The sequence below is a fragment of the Schistocerca gregaria genome, chromosome 2, assembly GCF_023897955.1.
Source record: "Schistocerca gregaria isolate iqSchGreg1 chromosome 2, iqSchGreg1.2, whole genome shotgun sequence".
NCBI lineage: Eukaryota > Metazoa > Arthropoda > Insecta > Orthoptera > Acrididae > Schistocerca > Schistocerca gregaria.
The window spans coordinates 49,501,027-49,513,741 of NC_064921.1; the positions used below are offsets into that span (position 1 = coordinate 49,501,027).

A 12,715-nucleotide genomic window follows, 5' to 3' on the forward strand; every position below is an offset into this window, starting at 1 on the left:
GGTATTTCGTTTCTAGATCAGAAATAAAGAAACAAATTTTTAAACTTAATCCCTATGGAAGTGAAATAGTGGGTGAAATTTTTTTGGAAATAAATCATTATTAAATAACTACTAAGGAATTTTCAAAGCTACTTCTACAAAAATTAGTGTTTGACTTATATATTACAGATAAAAATATACATGTTTCAGTGTTTTTGGAAATTCAGTCTTTAAGGGGGTGAAATAGGGGATGAAATGTACGAAATATTTGATTATGAAACGATTTTAAAACCTAAATCTACGAAACTTTGTTTTTGGCTTCTTTGTTAGAAATACTAAAATAACTGCTTCACTGCTTTTGAAAATTAAACAGCTAAGGGGGCTGAAACAGGACACGTAAATTTTTAACAAAATATTTCGATATATTAAATAGATTTTAAAAACAAATATATTGAAACTCTTATTTCACTTCTCGGATAGATATGAAGTTTCTATGGAAATATCACCATAAGAACTCAGAAGGCATGATTAACAAAAACCTTGACTCCAGCTACGAGAATAGCTTGTTGGCCAGAAGTACACTCACGAATGGCTAGGCTTTTAAGAGGACCCGGAACGTCCTATACGTCCAATGTTAAATGGAAGGAAAATTTTCTTATGAACTGTTAACACCAGAATGATAAAACGTTTATAGTATAATATTGCATCTGTTTAATACCATGTGCCATGTAGATTTTAATTTATTGGTGTTGTTTGGGAAGATATTAATTATTTTGTTACTGAAAATAATTGACACATTTTTTGGCACACTATCTTTGAAATAAAATCTGTTATCAATTATGTATCACAAAAAGCCTAAGATACAAGGTGTATATTTGGACTGTTTACATTCCTTGAAAATTTTAAGTCTTTATCTCTAATAGTTTAGCAGAAAATGTTCCTTATATGGCAAAAAAGTGAACTTAAGGGAAACGAGTTTCAAAGTTACACTAACATTTTAGTGGAGTCCAGCACCATAAGAGGGGTTTTCATTGCCACTAGACATCTCCCCATCTAGTCTTCTTTTCACACCTTTCAATCTTTGTCTGGCATGCCTCTCACACTCCTTTTCGTTCTTTTCAGCATCCCGTTTCCTCTCATTGTCTATCGACATCATCGCGCTCACCATGTACTTTCCGAGCATCACATCCAACTTCTGCCGCACATTGCACTTTATAATGTTACCTTTGTTGTACGTAGCAATGGCATCATATACTCCAAAATGAAGAGTATGAATTTCCATAAACACATCTTTTGGTATTCTGGTCCAAATTACATTATTAACACACTCATTTTGTCCATGGAGACATTTCGTCAAAAGTTCAATTTCAGAAAGATCTCTATTGATACTGCGAATCATGTAATGTCAAGAGCGACGGTCGTCACTAATGGATTGAAGTTAAGTATTCCTACAGCTACGTCCGTTTTTCTCAATTCTAATTCCCTTGTCATGTTCCAGACCTCACGCCAGCTTGCGTGAGCTAAAACGCGTGCATTTCGGCCTCCTTTAGTAACACGGTGTTGACTCTCCTGCCAACCACAACATTGGCGACGAGAGTAAAAGTGTTCTTACCTAAATTGCCCTGATTTACTTGCATAATGGCTTCAACACAATCTCCAGATGTACTGTCCGAATTTTATCCCTTACAGAATCAGCAGACGCAGGCCTTACTGGATGCCCTTGGACAGTACGTCCAGGGTCAACGTGCGATGCAAAACGATGCGACAGCAGCCGCTTCACCGCTAACGCAGCCACAACACGCTGTTGCACCCACTTTTCGACCTTTTGCTGCTGCACTGGAGAGCTGGACGGAGTGATCACGCCAATTTGGATTCCATCTCGCCGCCTACAGAAATCAAGGTAACGAGCGGCAGACTTTTTGTTATCGTCGGTCGGCGTGACTACGTACCGTGTGATAGTCAAATTATTTTCCCGGCGTGACGTAGCAACTGTACGAAGAAATTTTGTCTGCATTAGATGCATATTTCAAAGAATCAGTCAATGTAGTTGCCAAACGGTATACATTCTTTCGCCCAAAACGTACGGCAGGTGAAACTAATGGGGAGTGGGCTGCAACCTTGCAAGGCCTTACGAGGGATTGTGCTTTTGAGTGTCAATGAGGACTCCCTTATTCAGATACTATGCTACGTGATGCAATTGCACAGAACGTTTCTGATGTTCGTATACGGAACAGATTTTGAAACTAGTAAATCCCTCCCTTCAACAAGTGATGGACATATTGGATCGGCAGGACACACTTGACTTTTGAAACTTCGCCAGCAGTGTGTCAGGTTAACCGGCCCGTCGGGCGAGCTGCACGGAGCAGTAAACAGCCCTCGCGCTCGGCCGCGCCGCTGCCGCCAGACTCTCAACCACGTGTGCCGCGCTGGCAAGCAAAGGCAGTGATGAAATCATGCCCGCGGTGTGCTACTAAACATTCGCGTGAGAATTGCCCGTCACGCCTAGCTATTTGCTTTTATTGTAATAAAAAAGGACATGTTCAGAGTGTTTGCCAGAAAATGCTCAGATCGGAAGCTCAAAACCGTTCCAGGCCCTTTGCTTCGCGCCGGAATCGGAATCGAACCAAGGATACTGAGGCTCGCGAAACTTCGCCCATGGAAATTCGTGAAGTTCATTCCACTCCGCGCAGTGGCACTCTCTCTAACACTGACTGTGTTCGTCCCAATAATAGTGTGCGTCGACATCGCCGGATCTCCCGTGAAGTCGCAAGTGATTATGTACCAGTGTCAGTTCACGTTGCACGAGACAGTCGCTCTTGTCATCAGCAGGACAATAAACTTTTTGTAGACTTGGACATTAACGGCAAAGTGATACCATTGCAGCTCGATACCGGAGCTGCAGTTTCACTGATCAATCGAGACACTTACAAACTGCTGAGCACACCTCCGTTGCTTTCCGCATATGTTAAGTTAATTAGTTATTTCGGTCAAGATATCCCTATGTTAGGACAGTGCAGCCTTCTTGCAACATACAAAGGACAAACAAAACTTGTGTCATTTTATGTCCTTCGCTCTTTTTCTGCAGTGAATTTGTTTGGTTTCGATTTATTTCAGTTGTTTAACTTGTCTATAGTAAATAAGGTCCTATCAGTGAACCACGTGGCATCACGACCCTGGACTGATCATTATGAGAACGCAACAGCAAAACACCACGTCGAACAAAAAGTCTCTCCTTGTGAGCAAAAAACTCGGCGAACCAACGGGTCCCCGATCCGTGACTTTGACAAGGGCCATTGCGTAGCAACAAAACGCAGAACGGGGGCAAGGACAGGGTCGGCAGCCGTGGCTGTAGCTATAGGACGAAAATCAATCGGAAACGATTCGACCACGTCATCGGTTTCCGCATCAATGAACATGCAAGCAAGTTCGGAGGAATCGAATTCCCTATCCTCAGCAACATGCAAGCGGGACAACGCATCGGCGTTTCCGTGTTTAGCAGTGGACCGATGCAAGATATCGTAGCGGTACTGAGAGAGGAAAATAGACCAGCGAATGAATTTCTGCGCTGTACGTGGAGTTACAGGCTTGGTCGGATGAAAAAGCGATTGTGGTCTGTGATTATGGTAAAGTGACGACCATACAAGAAATCATGAAACTTTGTAACACCAAATACGAGAGCCAATGCTCCTTTCTCGATCTGTGAATAATGTCTTTGACCAGACGAGAGCAATTTGGACGCAAAGGCAATAGGGCGATCGTGCGATCCATCTTTGTGCGCAAGCACAGTACCGATCCCGAAATCCGATGCATCCACCATCAACAAGAGGGGCTTCTGGGGATCGAATGGCGTAAGGCAAGTATTGGAAAGCAACACCGATTTCAACTGGCGAAAGGCGCGGTCGCATTCCGTCGTCCAGACGAACGGAACACCTTTACGGCGTAAGCGATGAAGCGGAGCTGAAATGGAAGAAGCATGTGGTATATATAATTAATTTTTCCCAGCACACTCTGTAGCTGCTTCAAACTCTGCGGCGAAGGCAAGTCTTGTGTGGCACGGAGGTGCGTTGGACTGGGATGTATGCCTTGGGCATTGAGTACGTGGCACAAGTATGGCAAGTCCCGAGCAAAAAACACACATTTGTCCTTCCGCAAGCGAAGACCATTTTGTCGCAAGACCTGAAATAATGTTCTGAGATTTGCCAAATGTTCTTCTTCCGTCTTTCCTGAGATCACAATATCGTCCAGATGATTTGCTGCAGTAGGGACCGACGCACAAACAGTTTGTAGATATTGCTGAAACAATGCAGGGGCGGATGCACATCCGAATGGCAGTCGTTTTAATCGATACAAACCAAGATGCGTGTTAACCACCAAAACGCGCTGGGATTCTTCCTCCATCGGTATTTGCAAGTGCTCATCTGCGAGGTCCAACTTCGAAAAATATTTACCCGGGCACAGTTTGTCAAAAAGATCTTCCGGGCGGGGTAAATGGAAAGCTGCAATCACTAGTTGTGGATTCACTGTTGCCTTGAAGTCCACACAAAGCCTCAACTTTCCGGAAGGTTTAGGCAAAAATACTAAGGGTGATGCCCAGAGAGAAGCCTACACACGTTCAATTACACCTTGTGATTCCAAATCGTGTAATGTTATTGCGACCTCATCACGCAATGCGTAGGGACCATTGCGCGCTCTGAAAAATTTCGGTTGCGCGTTTATTTTCAGATCCAAATGTACTGTATAGTTCGTAGCGCAACTGAGGACTGGTGCAAAAATGTCGGCAAATTCTTCACATAGACGAGAAACATCGTCCGCAGGCACAGTCTGGTTCACTGATAGGACCTTATTTACTACAGACAAGTTAAAAAACTGAAATAACATCGAAACCAAACAAGTTAACTGCAGAAGAAGAACAAAGGACGTAAAATGACACAAGTTTTGCTTGTCCTTTGTATGTTGCAAGAAGGCTGCGCTGTACTAACACAGGGATCTCTTGACCTGAATAGCTAGTTAACATTTGTGGCACGCAACGGAGATGTGCTCAGCAGTTTGTAAGTGTCTCGATTGATCAGTGAAACTGCAGCTCCGGTATCGAGCTGCAATGGTATGACTTTACCGTTAATGTCCAAGTCTACAAAAAGTTTATTGTGTTGCTGACGACAAGAGCGACTGTCTCGTGCAATGTGAACTGACACTGGTACATAATCACTTGCGACTTGACGGGGGTCCCAGCGATGTCGACGCACTCTATTTTTGGGACGAACACAGTCACTGTTAGAGAGAGTGGCACTGCCCGGAGTGGAATGAACTACATGAATTTCAATGGGCGAAGTTTCGCGAGCCTCAGTATCCTTGGTTCGATTCCGATTCCGGCGCGAAGCAAAGGGCCTGGAACGGTTTTGAGCTTCCGATCTGAGCATTTTCTGGCAAACACTCTGAACATGTCCTTTTTTATTACAATAAAAGCAAATAGCTAGGCGTGACGGGCAATTCTCACGCGAATGTTTAGTAGCACACCGTGGGCATGATTTGATCACTGCATTTGCTTGCCAGCGCGGCACACGTGGCTCTGAGAGCATGGCTGCTCCTTGCAGCTCGCCCGACGGGCCGGTTAACCTGACACGCTGCTGTCGAAGTTTCAAATGATTCCTGAGCAAAGTCAAGTGTGTCCTGCCGATCCAATATGTCCACCACTTGTTGTAGGGAGGGATTGACTAGTTTCAAAATGTGTTCCCTTGTACGAACATCAGAAACGTTTTGTGCAATTGCATCACGTACTATAGTTTCTGAATAAGGGAGTCCTCATTGACACTCAAAAGCACAATCCCTCGTAAGGTCTTGCAAGGTTGCAACCCACTCCCGATTGGTTTGACCTGCCGTACGTTTTGTGGGAAAGAAGGTATACCGGTTGGCAACTACATTGACTGATTCTTTGAAATATGCATCTAATGCAGACAAAATTTCTTCGTACAGTTGCTACGTCACGCCGGGGAAATAATTTGACTATTACACGGTACGTAGTCACGGCGACCGACGATAACAAAAAGTCTGCCGCTCGTTACCTTGATATCTGTAGGCGGCGAGATGGAATCCAAATTGGCGTGACCACTCCGTCCAGCTCTCCAGTGCAGCAGCAAAAGGTCGAAAAGTGGGTGCAACAGCGTGTTGTGGCTGCGTTAGCGGTAAAGCAGTTGCTGCCGCATCGTTTTGCATCGCACATTGACCCTGGACGAGCTGTCCACGGGCATCCAGTAAGGCCTGCGTCTGCTGATTCTGTAAGGGATAAAATTCGGACAGTACATCTGGAGATTGTGTTGAAGCCATTATACAAGTAAATCAGGGCAATTTAGGTAAGAACACTTTTACTCTCGTCGCCAATGTTGTGGTTGGCAGGAGAGTCAACACCGTGTTACTAAAGGAGGCCGAAATGCACGCGTTTTAGCTCACGCAGGCTAGCGTGAGGTCTGGAACATGACAAGGGAATTAGAATTGAGAAAAACGGACGTAGCTGGTGGAATACTTAATTTCAATCCATTAATGACGACCGTCGCTCTTGACATTACATGATTCACAGTATCAATAGTAACTGATAATGGCGCCTTGCAGGGTCGTAGCAAATAATGTAGCTGAAGGCTATGCTAACTATCGTCTCGGGAAATGAGAGCGTATTTTGTCAGTGAACCATCGCTAGGAAAGTCGGCTGTACAACTGGGGCGAGTGCTAGAAAGTCTCTCTAGACCTGCTGTGTGGGTCGCTCGGTGTGCAATCACTGATAGTGGCGACACGCGGGTCCGATGTATACTACCGGACCGCGGCCGATTTAAAGGCTACCACCTAGCAAGTGTGGTGTCTGGCGGTGACACCACAACGTAAAAATTGGGTTAAAGGGAAACAAAAAAAATCTCTTCGGACCGTACAGTCTATGCGAGAGAAACAGTCGAATCTAATGAAGTACTCGAATATTCTTGTTCGCTGCTGGAGCTGACGAGGCGCTGCTGTTGAAAACATCTACGTAACTGGAAACATTGACCATCAGAATATGGGCATGAATGTTCGAAACTGGTTATGGCTCCAAAATGAAAGCATTTTAAAAGCATGTATGGGTGGTCGCGCTATTCACTAAATTTTTTTAACGGTGACGGAGTTCACAAAGTCTGACACGAATCAAATAGCATTTAAATACTAATGTAATTGGTAGGTATGTTTTCATTTTCAACTTAAAACTGCAAAACTATAAGACAAAAATAAAGAATTTGCGGTTCTTCTAAAATGAGTCGTCAGAAATTAGTACTAAAATTAGTTACAAATAACATGGAAGTTAGCAAAGGAGTAACACAGAATTTGGCAAATGAATAACAACGAGATTGGCATACGAGTAACACCAATACTGACATAAGAACAACACCCAGATTTGCAAGAGAATGACGGCAAAGTTAAACACAAAATTTGGGAAAAGGTAACGTCTAAACTGACAAAAGGCTACCTCCAAAATTGTCAAAAAAAAAAACAATAAAACTGACAGCAGACCAGCAGTGAACTTGAGAAAGGAAAACACCGAAACTGGCCGTAAAGAAGCAGTGAAATAAGCCATAAAATAAAACCATTGACGGTGGTGGCAGAATGATGTGACAGCACACCCACCTGCCGGCAACGGCACTGAGCCGCGTCTCCCCGGTGAGCAGGTGTCTGGTCTCGCAGCGGTAGGGCAGCGCGCCGTCGGCCGGGGTCACGTGGCGGATGTGCAGCTCTCCGGACGGGAACACCGAGTACCGGCCGCCTGCCGACAGACACCAACAGTAAGGCCGCTACAAGGGAGCACTTCGAGGAACTGAAAAATCACCGACACAAAATGAGCGAAAGCAATCACACTAAAAGTGTGGTTCATCTACATATGTAGAAGAGATCCAGGTAAGCAGCTGACTTCATTCTTCGGATGCTGATTATCTTCTCAGCACGTCCGTCCATCTTTTGTTGACACTACTGTGCTGCTCTCGACGGCGAATGTTAATCAGAGACAGCTTATCGTCAGGAGTGCCCCAGGGAGATGAGATAGGACCACCATTCTTCTCTATACACATAGACGCTCTGGCGGACAGCGTGGGCAGCAGTCTGCGTTTGATTTCTGATGACGCTGTGGTGGAGGGTAAAGTGTCGAAGTTGAGTGATGGAAGCTGGTTCAAATGGCTCTGAGCACTATGGGACTTGTCGTCACCGAGCGAGTTGGCGCAGAGGCTAGCACACTGAACTCGCATTCTGGAGGACTAAGGTTCAACCCCGCGTCCGGCTATCGTGATTTAGGTTTTCTGTGATTTCCCTAAATCGCTCCAGGCAAATGCCGGGATGGTTCCTTTGAAAGGGCACGGCCGCCTTCCTTTCTCGACCTTCCCTAATCCGATGAGACGGATGACTTCGCTGTCTGGTATCCTCCCCCAAACAACACAACACTTAACATCAGAGGTCATCAGTCCCCTAGAACTTAGAACTAATTAAACCTAACTAACCTAAGGACATGACACACATCCATGCCCGAGGCAGGATTCTAACCTGCGACCGTAGCGGTCGTTCGGTTCCAGACCGAAGCGCCTAGAACCGCTAGGCCACTCCGGCCGGTGATGGAAGTTGGTTCGGTGAATGACAGCGAGCACTAAATGTTGAAAAGTGTAATTTAATGCGGATGAGTAGGAAAAACAAACGTGTAATGTTCGGATACAGCATTTGTAGTGTCCTGCTTGACACAGTCGCAACGTTTAAATATCTGAGAGTAACGCTCCAAAGCGATACGATAGGGTACGAGTTTGTGAGGACTCTGGTAGGAAAGGCGAATGGTCAACTTAGGTTAATTTGGGAGAATTTTAGCAAAGTATGGTTATATGTAAAGGAAACTGCATACAGGACGCTGGTGCGACAAATTCTTGGGTAGTGGTCGAGTGTTTGGGATTAAAAGAAGACATCAAAGTGATTGATAAGGGGAGGCTAGATTTGTTACCGGTAGGTTCGAAGACCACTTAAGTATTACGGAGATGCTTCGGGAACTCAGATGGGGATCCCTGGAGGGAAGGCGACATTCTTTTCTAGATTCACTACTGAGAAAATTTAGAGAAAGGGCATCTGAAACTGACTGCCGCAAACATACATTGCACTTAAGGACCACGAAGGTGAGATACGAGACATTAGGGCGACGTACGGAGGCATATACACAGTCGGTTTTCCCTTGCTCTGTTTGCGAGTGTAACAGGAAATTACTAATATTGGTACAGAGTACCCTCCGCCACTCGCCGTATGGTGAGTTGGGGAGTATCTAGGCGTAAGTGTAGATGTAGATGTAGATTTTGTATCCGAGTTCCCGATTATAACTGATAGTTTCATCTTTTATATGTATTGCGAATATTTCTCCTTATAATGAAAAATTGTTACTAACTCATATATACGTAAGTATTTTTTATGCAGTCTGTCCGGTGATGACTAATAAACTACGCAGATCTAGTAATAATAACATAGTAATAACTAGCCAATATGAAACTTCCCGGCAGATTAAAACTGTTTGGCGGACCGAGACTCGAACTCGGGAATTCTGCCTTTCGCGGGCAAGTGCTCCACCAACTGAGCCACCCAAGCCCGACTCAGTACACGTTCTCACAGCTTCAATTCTGACAGTATCTCGTCTCCTACCTTCCAGACTTCACAGAAGCTCTTCTGCTCTTCTAACAACTATCATTCTACGTATTTTGCTTTACATTCGTTACGACACACATGTGAAAAGGTATTACATCTAACACAGGGTGTTCAGAAAGTATTCATTCCTGATTAATACACACACATCCTATCCGTCTTCATTCACTGCACCACTGGAGAGCTTGAAGCCAGTTCCTCATTTCCAAAGACTGTCATCAAGGAGGTGAAGACGAAAATGGTCTCTGATCACGGAGAGCCCTACAAAAATGAACGCAGAGCACCTTCCCGGTAGGTTAAAAAACTTGTTGAAGCGCTCCGGATCTCGATGATAAAAGAGGTTCAGAAGAGTGTGAAAAAGGGTAAGGCAAACAGCTTTCCTGAAGGCTAGAATGAGATAGATTGTGTTCTATCCAAAGAGACCCACTCGTCAACAAGAAAAGGAGATGACTGGGTAAAGTATTTGAAGTGTGAGAAGTGGGCCTATGAGGCTTGTACAGGGTGGACTGAAGATGATTTGCCTAAGAATCGGTGTGTCGCATGCCTCAGACGGAAAATATAGCACTACCCATTTGTGCTCCACAGAGTACCTGCTTTTAGATCAAGGTATGGGGTGTAACCGTATACTGCATAGTGCTGCGTTACGTTAAATATACTTTCAACCATCAAAAATAAGTACTCACAGTTCACATAATATATTCTTCATGCCCTGTTGTCTTTCACTGAAATAAATATGAAGTCCCGACAGTGAAAATTGTCATTGTTATCTAACGTCCTCCTTGGCTACCCGATTGTAGCCCAACTTCCCTTGTATGAAAACCTAGACGTTGACTATTCAGCTATAGTGGGGACCAGCAAAAACTTTCCTGTTAAGGTCCTATGTACTGTATGCATAGCCAATAACCGTATACTTTATTTGCTGAAAATAGTTTACTTACTTGGAATAGTTATCGAAAACAGAAAGGACCATTTTTGCATAATATTTCAACTAATAATTCGTCTTCCGCGTGTTCGTGATGTAATACGGAAAAATTGCACGTTGAATTTCAGTCGCATCAGTGATGTACCGGACTTTGGCTGCGATGTTCCGCCCAGAGTTTTTTTGCTGTCAAGCACACGTCTACATCCACATCGACATGAACACCAACAAACATGTCGCATGAGTCACTATTGTCCCATGAGGAACAGCCTACATTCAGGGACATGACTGGAACGAACATTCGAAGCATAAAACATAAAACATGGACTCTGAAATGCATACGATAAGTGCTTTGAGCACTTTTTCTTCTTCTTCGCTGTTGTGAAACACATCTCTTCATCCCATAGTTCTTTAGAGTCCTAGTTTGCTGGGTAATTTTTTCATTTTTCTGTTCCATTGTACTGCCACACAAAATACAGAAAGCGATGAGGGCGCAGTAAAAGCGAGGTGTTTCACAGTATCTAAAATGAATGAATGTCAGACCCGCGAGCACTTTAGAGCCCATGTTTCCTACACTTTTTTGTATCCAAATTGTCCGAATTTGGCACATAGAATCCCGTAATATTAATGAGCACACACTAACGGGCTTCTTCTTTTTTAATAAAAACATATTTGAAACAATTTATACCAAATCATTTTACGGGTGTAGCTTAGAGACTTTCACTTTTTTGTGTTATTTACTTACCCCTATTATTGCCCTAGCTTGCCGCCTCTTTCTTTCGTTAGTCAGGGTTATGTGATTACTATAGAGGGCAGACTTTACGTGGACTTGCGACAACGCCCACCACGAGCTGATACCTCTGCATGGTTCAGCTCAGGGACAAAAAGAAATCCCACAGATTAAGTTAAATCAATAATTTTGACTTTAGATTCGGGTTGTTTGTTAACCTACCATACATTCTAAATGCCATTCGAGTTGATAAAAATAATTTTCTCAAAAATCGTTACAGTTAATCTTTAATTGTACGATGTCAAATTCATTTCCCCCGACGATTTGAGACCGTCGTCAGATTGCCTAACCAGCGGTCTAGGGGCTCGTTTGGGCAGACGAATTTTCACGGTAGTAATTCAATTAATTCTACGATACCGCAAGATGGCGAAAATCGGAAGACGCTAACAAACTGTTAGCACCAATTTCAGGCACGACCATCCGACGCTTCCACGGAATTCCCGAAACAGTAAGAGCATCAACGTCTGAGCCACGGTCTCTGAACCATACATAGGGTTGCTAACGGTAACAGCCACGGTGGTTGGGTCGGCTATACGCCCCTCTTCTCGTGGGCGGATGCATACTGTGTTGAGGCGTCATAAGACAACAAGACAGACTACAAGAAATAGCAGTTGCTACTAGTGGCCTGAGTCGAACGCGCGTGAAAAGCTACGACCACCATCTTCGCATCAGTGATCAAGTTCAGTACACCTATTTAAGCCGTGGTCATTCCTCTTGCGAGATGATAGTAAGTTCTGTGAGTACCTTCATTAAGCGGCATTCGCGGTTATATTGGTTATCGTTCGTCGCTCCATAGACTGGACGTTGTTTAAGGTGATTGCTAAATAACTGTATGAATTGCTAGTCCTCTTTTCCGTTTCCTTTCTTGTCGATAATCAACTTACTCCATGATTTCTCTCCTCCAGTGTCGCATGGTTTAGGAGCTGGACCAAGCTAATGCGAAGTTTGTATTGTATTGTTTGTTAACCGGGGACCAAGAAACAACGGAGAGGCTCCGTCACGCCGCAACCGCAGTGGTCCACAACCCCATGACGGCTACCGCAGTCCACTTCACCCCTCCGCCGCCTCACACCGAACCTAGGGTTTTTGTGCGGTTCGACCCCCTTTGGACCTCCCCCCCCTCCCAGGAAGCGTCTCACATATGACGAGTGTAACCCCTATGTTTGTGTCGTAGAGTAATGGTAGTGTATGCTTGTGTGGAGAACTTGTTTGCGCAGCAATCGCCGACATAGTGTAGCTGAGGCGAAATATGGGGAACCAGCCCGCATTCGCCAGGGCAGATGGAAAACCGCCTAAAAATCATCCACAGACGGGCTTATCGGACCTCTACACAAGTCCGCCGGGCGGATTCGTGCTGGGTA

At 44.5% G+C, this 12,715-nt stretch overlaps 1 long non-coding RNA gene across 1 annotated transcript in view; it reads right to left on the bottom strand.

The window, feature by feature from the left end:
• The window catches only part of LOC126336289 (uncharacterized), a 58,530-nt gene that overhangs the window by 33,051 nt on the left and 12,764 nt on the right, over positions 1 to 12,715 (bottom strand). The window contains exon 2 of the long non-coding RNA XR_007564942.1: positions 7,618 to 7,753. This is a non-coding gene — a long non-coding RNA (uncharacterized LOC126336289). The remainder of the gene's footprint in view (positions 1 to 7,617; positions 7,754 to 12,715) is intronic.